Below are 18,061 nucleotides of genomic sequence, written 5' to 3'. Positions count from 1 at the left end.
CAATTTACCGGTCTAGTGGGTTGGTCTAACCCAGGTGGCTTGCCACCTATGCACCTCCAATCACGGTGGGATACCCAGCTGTAAACAATTATTCCCCGTCTTTTTGATCACAGGGCGGGGCTCTCCCCGGGAGAGTATATGTTTCAGTCCACCTACCTGTGGTGCGTCTTCCTTTTTCCGCTTCTCGGGGGTATAATGGTTGCTTGGGGGCTCCTGTGAGACTCACCTGGTCGTGGGCTTTGGCCAGCCGTGGTTTGGAGGTTGCGGCTGAGGGAGCGTGCCTGCAGGAAGCTGGTGTGGCAACTTCCCATTCTGTGCCATCAACGGTACTCACCCGCTTGTCGGCTGAGTTGATTTGAAAGAGCGTGGTTCTCCAGCCTGGTGTATTCAAGTGTGACACCATATTCCGACGGTAGGCTGTCTCATCTGTACTGCGATTACAGTTGCTCTGGCCAGCTGTTTTAAGCGATGTGTTAATTTGCAGCCAGCGGCACTGGCCTGATGCACGGCTGACCAGCGGACCAACTGCGGAGGCAAGCCCCACAAGATACTGCGGAAACCCCCTCCACTGCTGTTCTGTCTGAACTCGTTTTGTGAATTAATCATTCTTTTCTTTGTTTTTGTTTGTGTGTGTGGGCCCCGTGGCCGATATTTTGTGTTTATTAATTGTTTTCTTTCTTTATTTAAGGGACAGGAGTTTCTTGGGCTGCTGGTAAGAGTGGTTGGCTGAGCCTGGTGGTGGTGGTCCCCCTCGTTTGATTTATATTACTTCATCATATATTCAGCTGTGTGGTTTTCTTTTATTTTGTTTGGTTTTCTTTGCTGTGACATTAGGGACCATCCACCCCCACCTTTTTCTCAGAAGTCATCTCTGCCAGCGAGCCCTCAGTCTTCTGTCCCCTGTTCCTGGTTTGATTTATTTCTTTTTGTAACATGGATGACTTTTAAGCATTTTTCATTGTTTTGGTCTAATCGTGTACCAATTTAGAGACCATATCACTAGTCTCGAGACTGTTTTTTAAGAACGATGTACTCATAAATAAACGTATAATTTTGTATAATGGAATCACGTCTAGTGCCGGTGTTGTTCGAATCTGTGTCCTGTTGCTGACCATAATTAGGTGCTCCATGTCATTAATTCCGGGGGTGAAATTCCCACGGTGGCGTTGCTCGTATATTAATTAAGATTATTTGGTCGTCCTCCCGACATTGCTACAAACTTGGCGTTGCTGGCAGGATCACACTTTGAGCCGGACGTGTATTCCTTTTTTTGTTGTAAATAAATATATATATTATCATTTTTATTATTATTATTTTTATTTTTTTTTGTTATTTGTGTGAGTGGTTGTAGAGACAGAACAGCAGTGGATTAATTTGGCTTAACTATTGGATTTCTAAAATTTGCCTAGCAGGTTCTGCTCCTGTCCCTCTCTGGTACCATGGAAGAGGAACTGCAACAGCTCAGAGACCTTGTTATACAGCTGAAGGCAGACAATGAGCAGCTGCGCCGGGAAACGGATGCTTCGCAGGCTGGCCCAAGCTCAATCACACCAACCCTTTCAGCTCCGGTGAGTGGTGCTCCCTTAGCCGAGACTAGTGCTACCATAACCGAGCGACTGGTCGTGGTGCCACGAGACCGGCGGTGTCCAATATTTAATGGAAAAACCGGTATAGGTGTGGATGACTGGGCAGAGGAAATTCAAGCCTGCATGCGCACTCGCCGCTTGACAGCTGCTGATCAGGCCCACTTCATATTTGATCATTTAGAGGGAGAGGCAAGGAACGAGATCAAATATCGTACTAGCACTGAACAAGCGGACCCGGTCCAGATTCTTGCCGTCCTGAGAGAATTGTATGGTTGCACTCGGTCATATATAGTTTTACAGCAAGCCTTCTTCGCTAGGACACAACAGCAAGGAGAAACCTTGCAGGAGTTCTCCTTGGCCCTGATGGCCCTGATGGAGCAGGTTAAGCAGCGGGCACCTGATGGTCTGCTTAATTCGGCCGTTCTTCTTCGAGACCAATTTGTGGAACATGTCCTTGACGGGGCCCTTCGTAGGGAACTGAAACAGTTGGTCCGTCGTCAGCCGTACGTCACCCTGATAGAAGTGCGTGCAGAAGCTATCCGCTGGGAACGAGAGGGACTCCCAGGTGGCGTTAGAGAGCGAAGTCATTCTCTTCCAGCCGTGTACGGTCTACAGTATGGAGTACAGAGTAGTCCTCGTCTACCGCTGGTTCCTGCAACAAGCTCAGAATTGGGAGAGCTGAAGGAACTGTTGAAACAACAGCAGCAACAACTCAACCAGCTCACCCAGACGGTGGCCTCCCTGCAGACTTCCTCTTTTCCGCCTCACCCTCGTCGTACGGGCCCTGTAATATGTCGTAGGTGTCAGCGGCCAGGCCATTTTGCCAGGGAGTGTCATAGCCGACAAGCTCCCGCTCATGCTGGTTCGGCACTTGGTTTAAGTACAAGTATGCCAAGACCTTCCGCTCCTGCTTCCCATTCGGAAAACTGAAACCCTCTGAGTTCACGAGTCACAGCTCAGGTGGGGAGTCAATCGACTCAACGAGAGAGGCCGTGGGTAAACTAGTGTCATCTTGTCCCCAACTCAATCTTTTGATGGGAGGCATTAAGGTCCCATGCTTGGTGGATACTGGATCCATGGTATCCACTATAATAGAGAGTTTCTTTTTGGCGCATTTTTCATCTTGGGGCCAGGAGCGCCTACAATCTTGTCATTGGCTTCAACTTCGAGCGGCCAATGGCTTGGCAATTCCATACATCGGCTATCTTGAGCTGGATGTGACGTTGTGTGACCAGGTGTTTCAGGGTTGTGGGATACTGGTGGTGCGAGACCCTCCTGGGGGGTCGTCTTCAGTCCCCGGAATCCTGGGGATGAACGTCATCCGACGCTGTTACCAAGAGCTCTTTGGAGCACATGGCACTGGGCTGTTCACGTTGCCGGTAGTTAACCAGGCCCCTGATTCAGTTCTTGAAGCCCTACAGCAATGCCACCAGTCAACCACCCAACAATCCAGGGACCTCTCTGGAATGGTGAGAGTTCGAGGCCCACAGGCAGTACGCCTGCCTGGTGGGGTCATGCAGTTCATCGCGAGCACCTGTCCAGAACAGCCCTCCAGTCCAGTGGTGCTATTTGAGCCCAGGGCATCTGGGCTTCCGGCAGGGCTCCTTGCATCCCCCTGCCTTATCAAAGTTGTCCGAGGTACAGTGTACATCCCTGTAGTTAACGTAGGGACTACTGAAGTCCTCCTCTACCCACGCACCACACTGGGCAGTCTTGGTAGTGCCAAAGTAGTCAGTTTACCCACTGGGGTTACTGAAGTGAGATTAACCATGGCTACAGTTTCCTCTTGCACGGCTGGTGGCCCTGTGCAGAGTGGTATAGAGGAGGTAGACTTAACAGCTTTGGTTGACCAAGACGAAGTTGATGCTCGGCACCTTCTGCGCCAGTATAGCTCTGTCTTTTCGGCACATGTGGGTGACTTGGGGTGCACCGAGCTTATTTCTCATAACATACCATTGCTTGACGATGTCCCGGTGCGACAACGATACAGGCGCATCCCTCCATCGGAGTATGAGGAGGCAAAGGCCCATATTAATCAACTTCTGGAGGCCAAGGTGATTAAGGAGAGCAGCAGCCCCTATGCTTCACCTATTGTTCTGGTTAGGAAAAAGGATGGCAGTCTACGCCTGTGCGTGGACTACCGGCTCCTTAATAGTAAGACCAGGAAGGATGCTTTTCCCCTCCCTCGTATAGAGGAGAGTCTTGATGCCCTCTCTGGTGCCTGTTGGTTCTCAACTTTGGATTTGGCCAGTGGGTATAACCAAGTTCCAGTGGCGGAACAGGATAAGCCTAAAACGGCCTTCTGCACACCCTTTGGCCTTTTTGAATGGAACCGGATGCCTTTTGGGCTGTGTAACGCCCCAAGTACATTTCAACGGCTAATGCAGAGGATGTTCGGAGCTCAACATTGCCAGTCCCTTCTCTTATATCTCGACGACATTGTTGTGTTCTCGTCTTCCTTCACTCAACATCTCCAACGTCTGGACGTTGTTTTGAGTCGCCTACAGAAGGAAGGATTAAAGGTCAATTTGGGGAAGTGCTCATTCTTTCAGAAAGAAGTTCGCTATCTTGGGCATGTTATTTCGGCGAATGGTGTTTCCACCGACCCGACAAAGATTGAGGCAGTTTCTAAGTGGCAGCGTCCCCGCCATGTTTCAGAGCTGCGTTCTTTTCTGGGGTTTGCAAGCTATTACAGACGCTTTGTAGAGGGATTTGCCCAGTTGGCAGCCCCTCTTCATAAGCTAGTGGCAGAAAAAGCGGGTACCAAGTCCAAACGACGCCAGAAACAAGATCTTGGTTCGGAATGGACATCTCTGTGTGATGAGAGCTTTGAGGCTTTGAAGGCCAAGTTGGTTTCAGCCCCAGTTTTGGCATATGCAGACTTTTCTTGCCCTTTTATTCTGGAGATTGACGCAAGTCACAATGGCCTAGGGGCTGTCCTGTCCCAAGAGCAAGAAGGTAGCATTAGGCCAGTGGCCTATGCCAGTCGAGGCCTTCGGCCCACTGAAAGAAATATGGACAATTATAGTTCAATGAAATTGGAGTTTCTCGCCCTGAAATGGGCTATGACCGAGAAGTTTCGGGAATACCTGTTGGGCCACAAGTGTGTTATCTTCACTGATAACAACCCGTTAAGTCACCTGCAATCTGCCAAATTGGGGGCCACAGAACATCGGTGGGCTGCACAACTGGCTGCTTTCAATTTTGAAATTAAATATCGATCTGGCCGGAGCAATAGAAATGCTGATGCACTTTCTCGGCAGTACGTTTCGGACCATGGCTTATTTGAACAGGCTCTACCAGGCACATCAGTCCCAGCTGTACTTCAGCAAGCTACTCATTCGGACTCGCTACCCTCAGCATCTCAGGCGATGATATCTGCTCTTCCGTCCTACTCGTGTGTGGACATTCATGCGATGCAGAATGGTGATCCCCTCTTAGAGGAGGTTATGGTTTTTTGGAGGCGGCAGGTTCCACCGACCCTGGAGGAAAGGCGAGAGTTGTCCAAGCCAGCCTTGGCATTGTTGCGACAGTGGGACCGCCTGGTTGAGACAGATGGTATTCTGTACCGCAGAGTGTTCCGATCAAATGGTGGAGAAGAGAACCTCCAGCTGATCTTGCCAGCTTGTCTAAAGCAGGAGACACTGAGGCAGCTCCACCAAGCGCACGGACATCAAGGAATCGATCGAACAACTGAATTGGTTCGAGAACGGTGCTACTGGCCAGGGATGTGCTCGGACATAAAGCAGTGGGTCCAAGAATGTGAGCGGTGTCAGGTCGCAAAGGATTCTGGACCAGTCATTCACAGCTTTATGGGGCACCTGTTGGCAGCCCGTCCAAACCAGATTGTTGCCATGGACTTCACGATCTTGGAGTCTTCCAGCACTGGCATGGAAAATGTCCTCGTAATGACTGACGTGTTCAGTAAGTACACAGTGGCTGTCCCAACTCGGGATCAGCGTGCTTCCACCGCGGCTCAAGTCTTGTTGAACGAATGGTTTTTTAAGTTTGGGGTACCGAGCCGCATCCACTCCGACCAAGGCCGCAGTTTTGAGAGTGCCTTGATACGGCAACTTTGTTGTCTGTATGGGGTGGAGAAATCCCGCACTACCCCATACCATCCTGCCGGGAACGGACAGTGTGAGCGGTTCAATCGAACCCTACACAACCTCCTGCGCACGCTTCCAGTTTCACGAAAGCATGACTGGACGTCATGTCTTCCGCAGGTCCTGTTCTGTTATAACACCACGCCCCACCAGGTCACAGGGGAATCTCCGTTCTTCCTGATGTTCGGCCGCGACCCTGGGCTTCCTGTTGACTTTTTGTTAGGTCGGGTCCGCGACCCTGTACCCGGGAAAGTACAGGATTGGGTGGTCGAGCATCAGGCCAGACTTAGAATGGCTTTTGAGGGGGCGCATGATCGTCTGTTGGCAGCGGCTGGTCGCCGCAAGGAGCGGTATGACCAGCGGGTCCATGATGAACCATTGCGGGTGGGACAGCTTGTCTATATGAGAGACAACAGTGTCAGGGGCCGTCACAAAATCCACAACATTTGGAGTTCTGTGGTATATCAGGTGCTTAGAGCGCCTCATGGCGAGGGTCCGGTGTATACTATTGCACCGGTAGACAATTTGGAGAGATTGAGGAATGTGCACCGCAACATGTTGAAGGCTCATGTGGGGCCTGCTACGGTGGCCCTTCCCGTTCCGTCACCACCGTTACCAACAGTAACGGAGGGTAACTCCTCCAGTGATGATGATCTGTGGGTCATGGTCTCTGAAACCACTGGAACCGGCTACCCAAGTACTAGGGGGCCCGCTGTGGCGAAGGACTTGCCTGTCCTTGAACCTCTAGACCTCCCCCCCCCCGTCCCGTAGGTTCATCGCCGGGGCGACGATGCAAAAAGCTGGGGGTAAATGTGACAGAGTGGCTCAGTCCACTTCAATTTACCGGTCTAGTGGGTTGGTCTAACCCAGGTGGCTTGCCACCTATGCACCTCCAATCACGGTGGGATACCCAGCTGTAAACAATTATTCCCCGTCTTTTTGATCACAGGGCGGGGCTCTCCCCGGGAGAGTATATGTTTCAGTCCACCTACCTGTGGTGCGTCTTCCTTTTTCCGCTTCTCGGGGGTATAATGGTTGCTTGGGGGCTCCTGTGAGACTCACCTGGTCGTGGGCTTTGGCCAGCCGTGGTTTGGAGGTTGCGGCTGAGGGAGCGTGCCTGCAGGAAGCTGGTGTGGCAACTTCCCATTCTGTGCCATCAACGGTACTCACCCGCTTGTCGGCTGAGTTGATTTGAAAGAGCGTGGTTCTCCAGCCTGGTGTATTCAAGTGTGACACCATATTCCGACGGTAGGCTGTCTCATCTGTACTGCGATTACAGTTGCTCTGGCCAGCTGTTTTAAGCGATGTGTTAATTTGCAGCCAGCGGCACTGGCCTGATGCACGGCTGACCAGCGGACCAACTGCGGAGGCAAGCCCCACAAGATACTGCGGAAACCCCCTCCACTGCTGTTCTGTCTGAACTCGTTTTGTGAATTAATCATTCTTTTCTTTGTTTTTGTTTGTGTGTGTGGGCCCCGTGGCCGATATTTTGTGTTTATTAATTGTTTTCTTTCTTTATTTAAGGGACAGGAGTTTCTTGGGCTGCTGGTAAGAGTGGTTGGCTGAGCCTGGTGGTGGTGGTCCCCCTCGTTTGATTTATATTACTTCATCATATATTCAGCTGTGTGGTTTTCTTTTATTTTGTTTGGTTTTCTTTGCTGTGACATTAGGGACCATCCACCCCCACCTTTTTCTCAGAAGTCATCTCTGCCAGCGAGCCCTCAGTCTTCTGTCCCCTGTTCCTGGTTTGATTTATTTCTTTTTGTAACATGGATGACTTTTAAGCATTTTTCATTGTTTTGGTCTAATCGTGTACCAATTTAGAGACCATATCACTAGTCTCGAGACTGTTTTTTAAGAACGATGTACTCATAAATAAACGTATAATTTTGTATAATGGAATCACGTCTAGTGCCGGTGTTGTTCGAATCTGTGTCCTGTTGCTGACCATAATTAGGTGCTCCATGTCATTAATTCCGGGGGTGAAATTCCCACGGTGGCGTTGCTCGTATATTAATTAAGATTATTTGGTCGTCCTCCCGACATTGCTACACTAGCAGAGTTGAGAGTTCACTTATTCAATTGCAACTTTGGATATTCTAATGTAACCATTTAAAACTCTCTAGAAAAAAACTTAAATGATGCCATTTGATTATTTTAATTATTACTCGCCCATAACGAGTTACACGTTAGAAGAGGTAACTAACGTATGTTATTTGGGGGTTAAAAACCCGCTTTGCATTTTGAAAGCTGTATATTCAACTAACTAGATATTTTCTAATGTTTCTTCTGAATTTCCAATATCAATATGCAATATTACGGCAAGTGAATACTCTAAATTTCACATATATATTATCAGGACGATTTGTGTGAGTAATTTGTTTGTATACGTTTTTTATGGGAAGTATCTCAACAATTAGAGGTAAATGGTGTCATATTAAAGAGGGGTTTGTGCTCTTTAAAGGGATAGTTCACCCAAAAATGAAAAGTGTGTCATCATTTACTCACCCCCAAGTTGTTTCAAACCTGTATGAATTTCTTCATTCTGCTAAACAAAAAGAAAGATATTTTGAAGAATGTCGGTAATCAGACAGTTGATGGACACCATTGACTTCCATAGTATTTTTTTTTACTATGGGTTTTTGGGAACGGAGCAGTAGATATGCATATCTACAGGGACTGCAAGGATAGTGTACTGGTTGGTGGTTGTGTTCGACCGATTGTGGTGGGCCGGTCTGAGCAAAAATGCCATTTTTTGTCCCAGTCCGGCCCTGGACACATGAGTGTCGTTTGACTTGTGATATCTGCAACAAAAAACATCCTGAAATACTTAGAAGCCTGTCTCTTCTCTATTGTTCCAGTACAAGTAAGGACCCCCAAGGGAGACACTGTGTTGCAGACGTACGCATTTTTGGATCATGGAAGCTCAGCTATCTTCTGCACAGAAAGCTTGATGAGAAGACTGAAACAGGACAAAAGAGTAGTATTCTTTTGCGTACAATGAACCAAGTGAAACCCGTGACCAGTCATCAGGGACCATCAGGTTTAGAGATATCAAGTCTGGACAAAAATGATTTCATACAACTGTCCAATGTATTTACACATAAGATCATGCCCGTTTCCAAGCTCAATAATCCCAGACAAGACCTGATTCGATGGCCTTACTTGAAGAACGTCAAGATTCATGAAAATAGATGCTGACATTGACCTGCTCATCGGCACAAATGCTTCTACGGTATTGGAACCTCGGGAGGTGGTCAATAGCCAAGGGGATGGACCATAGGCTATGAGGACCCTATTGGGGTGGGTCATCTATGGTCCTTTGAGAGAAGACAACATCAGGGATGAGAATGGCTTCCCTATCGCTGCTGTCAAACGAATGTCTATCGTGAATCTAGAGAAGCTACTGGTTAAACAATATAATCTTGACTTCAATGAAGTAACCAGCAAGGAAACAGAGGAAATGTCCAGAGAAGAGATAAAATTCCTGGATATTGTGAATCACTCATCAAAAATTACAGATTGTCACTATTGCCTAGACTTACATTTCAAGCAAGAAGATCCCATCAGGCCAAATAACCGTTGCATAGCAGAGCAGCGCATCCAAACCTGAAATGCAAGTTTGTCAAAAATGAGATGTTTCACAATGAATATACAGCTTTTCTCAAAGAAATGATTGGCAATGGCCACGCTTGAGTGATACCAGAGGATCAACTAAATCCTAATGATGGAGAACTCTTGTACAACCCACATCACTGGGTGTATCACTCGAGAAAAGGAACCTTGAAAGTGGTGTTCGACTGTGGTGCTGGCTTCAAGGGAACCTCGCTCAATGAACAATTGCTTCAGGGTCCAGATCTTACCAACTCACTTATCGGAGTACTCAGCAGATTAAGACAAGAGCCCTGATGGCTGACATCAAAGCAATGTTTCACCAGATCAAAGTGTCAGAAAACCATATTGACTATGTGCGATTCCTATGGTGGCCTGATGGTGACGTGCAGCAGGATCTCGTTGAATACTGGATGAAAGTACACCTCTGTAGCAGTGTCATCACAGAGTTGTGCAAATTTTGCACTAAGACCGCTGAAGATAACAAAACTCACTTTCCAGCAGAGGTTATAGACACCGTAAAGAACAACTTTTACGTAGATGATTTTTTGAAGTCCATGTCCACAGAACAGGATGATGTTCTTATGGTAAGAGACCTGACTGCTCTCTGCCAGAAGGGGGGATTCATACCGTCAAAGTGGTGGTCAAAGGTAAAAAGGAACTTTGCACCTTCAGACAAAAACAATACATTGGAAAGACCAATAACAAAAATATGTCTGATTTAGCAAGGACTGGTGGTAAAGTACGGTGGCCGAGAAGGTTCAGACAAATACAAAAGCAACAACACAACCGCAAACGCCACAACACAAAATACAAAAGCCACATCACAACCGCAAATGCCACAACACAACACGAACGCCGCAACACGAAAATACAAAAGCCACATCACAACCGCAAATGCCACAACACAACACGAACGCCGCAACGCAACACGAACGCCGCAACACGAAAGCGAAAACGGAAGTAGCTGCCCAAATGTGAGGAAAGCCTACTACAGCCGGAGGCATACGGTGATGCTGACTGGGCAGCCAATAAAAATGACAGGAGGAGCACAAGTGGATACTGTTTCAGCTTTACTGAGAATGGTCCACTTATATCGTGGAAGAGTAGGAAACATCCAACAGTGGCATTATCCACCTGCAAAGCGGAGTATATGGCGCTAGCAGCCACTACTCAAGAGAGCATGTATCTTGTGCAACTACTTAAAGAAATAGACAGTAGTAACCAGCATGTACCAGTGAAGATCTATGAAGACAATAAACAAAGTGAAGGAAATAGGATATTCATTTTATTGGTCTTTTTGGTTGCTAATTCAGAGAAAAAGGCCCTATCAGTGGGGGAGATTTGGCAAAATTCGACACATCTTTATCAGCCATCATCGTTTCAGCTGCAAGCCTCCTCTTCGTCATGCCTCTGCCGGGTGTGCCTGGATGACGTCACCTCTGTAAAAGCACAGATAAAACATATCACATTTTGATCATTGATGTGGGTCACTTTCTATTGCTCCTGTATTGTTATTGATATTGCTGTGGTTTTTAGACATTTCTAATCACAATGTAAATACTCTTCAACAAAAGTTGAGAAAAGAATTAACAGCTGTGGTGGCGGGCGTGGTTTTGGCTCGGCTGCAGAGGGGAGAGAGGGGGAGCGGCTTAGGGAACGGCGCCAGTTGAGAGCGACATGACCGGGAGAGCCATCACCGAGCGAGCGACGGCACCGAGGGAGATATCGGGCAGAACGGAAAACAATAAAAACTTCCATCGTATAATCACCTGTGCGGGCCTCTTTCTTTACACAATTAACTGTTTCTGAAATAACCTGAAGAAAAAAAACCCTTTTTATTTCATCCTTCCTTTTGAAACCTCTGCATCCAGTACAAAATGGAGAGTTCAAGGTGCAGGGCTACCTTGTGTTTATTAAGGCTGCATTGTTCCTAGTACAAGAGGTGCATGCAGGGCTCTCCATATATTCAATGACTTGAATGCCTACTTGGTGTTACATCCTGCTGCTGTATGTGGGAACATACCCAAACCTGAATGATTACACATGTTCTGAGATCAAGTAGATGAGGAAGAAGCATTAGGAAAAGGTCTTCTTGTCTCCAGTAAAATGTTGTATCAATGTTAAAGACTGTATTACTGTCAGGATCCGGGTCTCTCTCTCTCTTCCCCTCTTCCATATACATTCACTGACACACTCATTTGCCCATTAGTCTCACCTTAGCGCACACACCCACTTCTCACATAGCCTTCCCATCCACCTGCCGCTCATTTCAATCAGTTCCCGCGCCGTTTGCTGTTACACCTGTTTCTCGTCATGTCTAATCACCCTGTCTATATCTTGCATGTGTTCCCTTTGTGTCTTGTCGGATTATTCTTGTGAGTCAAGCCCTTGCCCTGTCCAGCAGCCTCAATACCACCTCTGTTTTTGCGCACAGCCAAGTCCTGCTCGTCCGGTCTCCATCGTCGTGCCGCGGGGGCTGCATCCTGCGGGCTCCTGTCGAGCTTCGCTCTCCAAGGAGGAGATTCCCCTGTCCGGAGGATTATTTTTTGTTTTGCCTTTTGCCTAGCTGGTCTCCTAGAGAATGCATTTTTGTTTTTGCCATCGAGCTCGGCTCGCTGTTTCTGTTGAACTTTAAAACCCTTATTTTGTGACCTCCCTCTGCGCGTGGATCTTTGCCGTCCGATACCGTGACACAACGTGACAATTGCGTATTTTGGAAAACTAACACTGAAACCGATTAGGCTGAGACCCAAAGCGGATACATTTTGGTATCTTCTCAGTATTTGCATGTGTGAAGAAAGCAGAATTTGTTTCACAGACCCAACTTGAAGCTCATTACCTCATTATTCTGGAAGTGTTTATAATCCATCATCTTCTTAGTTCCCTGGCCTTTGATGGTTCCTCAACTGTGCGATATGTGGCAGTGCTTTAATCAGTACATGGACTCACTTAAATTCTATGTTCAACGGAGTAATCCACATGACTGTGCCTTTTTGTTGAAAGATGCAATGCTCTTTTAGGGCCATTTAAACCACGATTCATTCCATGACACCTGCAACCGATTCACTATTTCAAAAGCTTCACATGAACATGAGGTTGAACCATACCACCTCAAAAAAAAAGTGTTCCATAAGATGTCTCAAATGTTTTATTGAATGATTCCCCTTAGCAGTGAGGTAGATAAATGTGCTGAGAGGATGGCTCTGGGCGATTCTGTTCACATCCACCCTCAGGAGCACGAGGATTTCCAAAGGACAACAGGAGTGCTGCCCTAAAAAGAAGAGATAGAGTTTTTCCTCTTTCGCTTGGTAAGGAATGCAATAAAACATGCATTTCCCTTTGTCGGCTCTCAGTAATATTCCATATCCATATCCATATTCAGTTACACTGCGTGTTGGTGTTCACACTAAATCGTCTCTACTCTAACATTACCAACCGGTCGAATGTTATTGTAATTTAGAGACATTCACAGGCTTTCTACACACAGTATTGGATTAATGAAATATGTTGAGGGACGTTAGCTTTGAGAAATATCATATGTTAACTCTTAATGTCTCTGAATGTTAGCAACAAGCTACTTGCTCACTTACTCCAGTGAACCGTGCCCACAGCCCTTCAGCTGGTCCTCTGATCAGCCATCCTTCGCATCTGTTCAGGAGTGAGCGATAGTCTTTTCTCCTCATGGTCACCCTGGATGTAGTGCAGGAAGTTGAGTCTCTGAAACAGAAGAATAGAAAGTAGTTCAACTAGTCTGCTCTCCATCTTGTCCTGGGAGTGGAATGTGAGCATTTCTTTTTAGAGGTCAAAGTGTAGACCTGGATGTCCAGCAGGAATATTGAGTGCTGCTCCCTGTATGGACGTCTGAGCGCTTCTTGTGATGCTGCAGACTGAGAAAGATTATCTTTGCATGACATAACAAATGATCTGTGAACAAATAGATGAGGAAAGCAGTTTTATATTAAATAATATTACTTTGTATTCATGTTATAGGTCACTGTCTCAACAAAACACACTGGTACTTACTTTTTCACCTGGCCTTAAATGGGAAAAAAACAGTTGTAGGACAGAGCCGAGTCGCTGTCTTCTGACCACCGTGCCCTCTTCGCAGCAGACTCCTCCCCAACACTCTCTTCCCTGGGTCGTTTTGTGGAGAAGTCGAGGCCAGAAGGAGATTCAAGGACATCTGCATCCAGGAGCTCATCAAAAGAATCTTCTGGGGGCACTGGGCCAATGTCTTCAATGTCCAGCACCGGGACCAGAAATGGAAACTCACCCTCGCCAACAAAAACCTCCTCCTCATCGGGTAGCCCTAACCTGTACCTTTGAAGCATACGGTTAATTTCATTGTTCATATCATCATCATCACCAGCATCAGCATCATCATTAAAGAGGTCAGCGTGAAAGACAGCAGGAGGATAGTGTGTCACGGTCCGTCAGGAAACGACACAGTAGCAGACGCGGGACACAGGTAAGCTGGATACAGGAGTTTTTATTTGTGAGTAACGTGACCTGGGCGAGAGCACGATACGGGATGGTCAGACAGGCGGGGGCCAGGCAGGAGACGGGCGTAGTCAGGCAGGCGGGGGGCCAGGCTGGAGACAGGTGTGGTCAGACAGGCGGGAGGGTCAGGTACGAAGAGCAGGCCGGGAAAGTTTGGAAACAACACAAGACGATCTGGCAGGGAGCCGACAAACGAACAGAGGTTAAATACACTGGGGAGGCAATCAGGGGACGAGAAACACCTGGGAGAGGGTAGAGACAAACACTTGACGAGACACTGGCTGTGACAGTGCCCCCCCCCTCAACGTGCGCCCCTGGGCGCCCTACCGGGGGCCGCGCCTGGCTGACCGGGATTGCGGCGATGGAAGTCTCGGATGAGCGTTGAGTCCAGGATGTGTCGGGTCGGGACCCAGCAGCGGTCCTCGGACTATGGTCTGGGGGCAGAAGACAAAAGACTGTGAGAGACAGGTTTGATACGAGAAACATGGAAAGTGGGGTGGACACGAAGGGAAGAGGGCAGCCTGAGCCGGACCGCCGCCGGATTGATTACTCGTGTTATAGAGTAGGGACCAATGTAGCGGTGAGCCAGCTTGCGGTTGTCGGCCTTGATGGGCAGGTCCTTGGTGGACAACCAGACCCGTTGACCGGTACGGTAGCGAGGGGCGCCGACGGTTGGCTTGGGTTTGGTACCTACGGTTGGTCCGGAGCAAGGCAGCTCGGGCGCGCCGTCAGACCGTCCTACAGCAACGGACAAACGCTTGGGCCGAGGGGACTCCCACGACAACCTCTTGGTCCGGGAACAGGGGGGGCTGGTACCCCAAGGAACACTCGAACGGGGAGAGACCGGTGGACGTGCAGGGCAGGGTGTTCCTGGCCATCTCCGCCCAGATAAGTTGCTGGCTCCAGGTGGTCGGGGAGACGGCCACCATGCACCGGAGAGAAGTCTCCCGTTTTTTTTTGGCCGTCTCAGCTTGGCCGTGGGTCTGGGGGTGGTAACCAGAGGAGAGGCTGGCAGTAGCCCCGATGAGGGCGAAGAACGCCTTCCAGAACTGGGAGATGAACCACCACGTCGACCGGAAACCCGTGCTGCCTGATGGCGTGGAGCAGGATGGCCTGGACGGGTTCTTTGGCTGAGGGGAGCTTGGGCAACGGGATAAAGCGGGCGGCCTTGGAGAACCGGTCTACGACGGTAAGGATTACTGTGTGGCCGTCCGAGGGCGGCAACCCCGTAATGAAGTCTACCGCGATGTCTGTGAGGCACCGGCAATGGGCGAAGGAGGCCAGCAGGAGCGTGGTGGGGGTTCTTGCTCCGCGCACACACCTCACAAGCAGCCACGAACGAGGGAACGTCGGTGGTCATAGTGGGCCACCAGAAACGTCGTCGCAGGAACGCTAGAGTCCGTTGGGACCCGGAGTGGCACGTCAAACGTGAAGAGTGACCCCACTCCATCACCTGGGTCCTGGCTGAGTCCGGGACGAAAAGCCGACCCGGGGGGCCTCCTCCTGGATCGGGCTGAGACCGCTGGGCGTTGCGGCCTCCACCCCCCAGCAAACTGCGGCGGCGAAACAAGAGGCGGGAAGTACTGTGGCCGGGGTCGACACGGCATCATCCGGGCCGAACATCCTGGAGAGGGCATCGGGCTTCCCGTTGCTAGACCCAGGTCTGAAAGCCACCGTGAACCTGAATCTGGCGAACAGGAGCGCCCACCGGGCCTGGCGGGCGTTTGGCGGAGCGGAGCGGAGGTAGGCAAGGTTTTTATGGTCCGTCCATATGATGAACGGCTGGTCGGCCCCCTCTAGCCAGTGCCGCCACTCCTCCAGGGCCGCCTTAATGGCGAGGAGCTCCCTCTCCCTCACGTCGTAGTTCCTTTCGCGTCCTGTTGGGAGTGGACTGCCCCGAGCCCGGTGTCCGAGGCGTCCGTCTCGATGATGAATTGGCGCGTGGGGTCTGGCTGGATGAGGATGGGCGCCGTTGTGAACCGGTCCTGGAGGCGCCGAAACGCGGCGTCGGCCTGGGGCGTCCACTGGAACCGGTGTTTGGTCGGCATGAGTGCCGTGAGTGGAGCTGCCACCGTGCTGTAACCCCGGATGAATCGCCGTTCAAAGTTCAATTGCAACTTGGGATATTCTAATGTAACCATTTAACACTCATAACGGCTCTTCTTCTCTAGAAAAAAACTTAAATGATGCCATTTGATTACTTTAATTATTACTCGCCCACAACGAGTTACACCTTAGAAGAGGTAGCTAACGTATTTTATTTGGGGGTTAAAAACCCACTTTGCATTTTGAAAGCTGTATATTCAACTAACTAGATATTTTCTAATGTTTCATCTGAATTTCCAGTTTGTAGTGGGTCGCGGGACTTTGCATGGAAAAAAAAAAATTTTTCCCGTGATTTTATTTTGAAGGGACTTTTTGTAATGCAGCGGAGCTTCGTCTTTTTTTCCGGCTCGTTCGTCCATGTTTGCCGTCAGCGCGGCAATTAGAACGCGCGGAAGCACCCCCCCCCACTAGCGAACGCGGAAGCGCCCCCCCCCCCTTTGCCATTAAGGGGTAAAGGTGGGTCCCGGAGCCAGACAAGTTGAGAACCACTGCTCTAAATTGTAATATATATATATATATATATATAATCAGGACGTTTTGTGTGAGTAATTTGTTTGTGTAGGTTTTTTATGGGAAATATCAACAATTAGAGGTAAATGTTGTTTGGTGTCATATTGAAGAGGGGTTTGTGCTCTTTAAAGGGATAGTTCACCCAAAAATTGTTTCATCATTTACTCACCCCCAAGTTGTTTCAAACCTGTATGAATTTCTTTATTGTGCTAAACAAAAATATATATTTTGAAGAATGTCGGTAATCAGACAGTTGATGGATCCCATTGACTTCCATAGTAAAATACTATAGTAAAAATACTATGGAAGTCAATGGGATCCATCAACTGTCTGATTACTGACATTACCGTCCATGGCACTTACAGTAGTTCTCAGCTTTGTATGGGTTTTTGGGAACGTAACAGTAGATATGCATATCTACAGGGACCGCAAGGATAGTGTACTGGTTGGTGGTTGTGTCCGACCGATTGTGGTGGGCCGGTCGGAGCAAAAATGCCAGGGCCCTTTTTTTGTCCCAGTCCAGCCCTGGTCAGACAGGCGGGGGGGCAGGCAGGAGACAGACGTAGGCAGCCAGGCAGGGGTCAGGACTCCTTTGTACAACAGGTGTTTTCCTCCATTGAGTACATTTGTCTTTCCTGATACTAAATCACATTCTCAATAAAGTTTGAAAAAAACACCTACGGCAAACCCATGGTCGTAAGATTCTCATTTATGTCGCTACGACCACCGAAGGAACCTACCACCGACCATCGCCACCTGCCGATCTGACAGGAACCTTCCACCGACCATCGCCACCTGCCGATCTGACAGGAACCTTCCACCAACCACTTTTCGCACTCGGCGTCACTCAAAGTGATATCAAGCCAATGTTTCCCCTACGTTTGGCCTATACCAGCGGGGCGCGAGTGCGCATATGTCCGTATTTGTGCACAGCAGCGGACATACATCCGCCCCGCCGCCATGTGACAGCCGCGCCCCCTACAACCCATCAAATTGTCTTGTAGCCCACAAAGGAACCTTTAACCAAGTGTCTGTTAAAACTGAGACGTCACAAACAGAAAGGTGATAATGAATCCTACTGATATTCCACCTTAGACAGCCCGTGTTTCACACCATTGTTATCCCAGACACGTCCTGAGTCACAAACACCAAGTACATTGGTGGAAGAGGTATTTAAATATGTTTCTCATGGTGTAAAATTATTACAACTATGTCCTGAAGTTATTTTGCTTGTGATAAATTGCAGAAGTAGGATATTTTACCCACCAACTAGAGTATCCAAAGTTTAGTTTTAAACAGAATTGAGCCGTTTCAGACTGTTTTGTGTGTGTGTGTGTATATATATATATATACACACACACACACACACACACACACACAACAGTCTATTGTATAGAGTACGAGAATATTTAAATACTAAAGTAAATGCAAAATTTCTTCAAATTTGAACTCAAGCACGATATTATTTTCAAACAATGAAAAGATGAAAGTGTTTTTTCTTAATTGTTAAAGGTAGAGCCAACATACAGTACAGCTGAGCACGGGTGAAAGTAAAGTCAATCCAGCTGTAGGGTGTGGGTCGGTATGGCTCCGGACACAGGCACACGACAACAGGGTGGTAAGTTTCAATATATTTAT

At 48.5% G+C, this 18,061-nt stretch overlaps 1 long non-coding RNA gene across 2 annotated transcripts; it reads right to left on the bottom strand.

The window, feature by feature from the left end:
- Positions 1-10,104: 10,104 nt before the first annotated feature.
- On the bottom strand, positions 10,105-14,243 carry LOC119218789 (uncharacterized). 2 transcript variants are annotated; one of them, XR_009942609.1, is made up of 4 exons: positions 13,331-14,243; positions 13,123-13,231; positions 12,898-13,024; positions 10,105-12,578 (listed from the first exon to the last, which is right to left on the bottom strand). It is a non-coding gene; the product is annotated as an uncharacterized LOC119218789 (long non-coding RNA). The 2 variants fall into 2 exon arrangements; XR_009942610.1 differs by having other exon boundaries at positions 10,105-10,746.
- Positions 14,244-18,061: the final 3,818 nt, after the last annotated feature.

Source organism: Pungitius pungitius, chromosome 17, assembly GCF_949316345.1.
Source record: "Pungitius pungitius chromosome 17, fPunPun2.1, whole genome shotgun sequence".
Taxonomy (NCBI): domain Eukaryota; kingdom Metazoa; phylum Chordata; class Actinopteri; order Perciformes; family Gasterosteidae; genus Pungitius; species Pungitius pungitius.
Note: the sequence above shows the minus strand (reverse complement) of the source record. Positions and strands in the feature narration are given on the sequence as shown.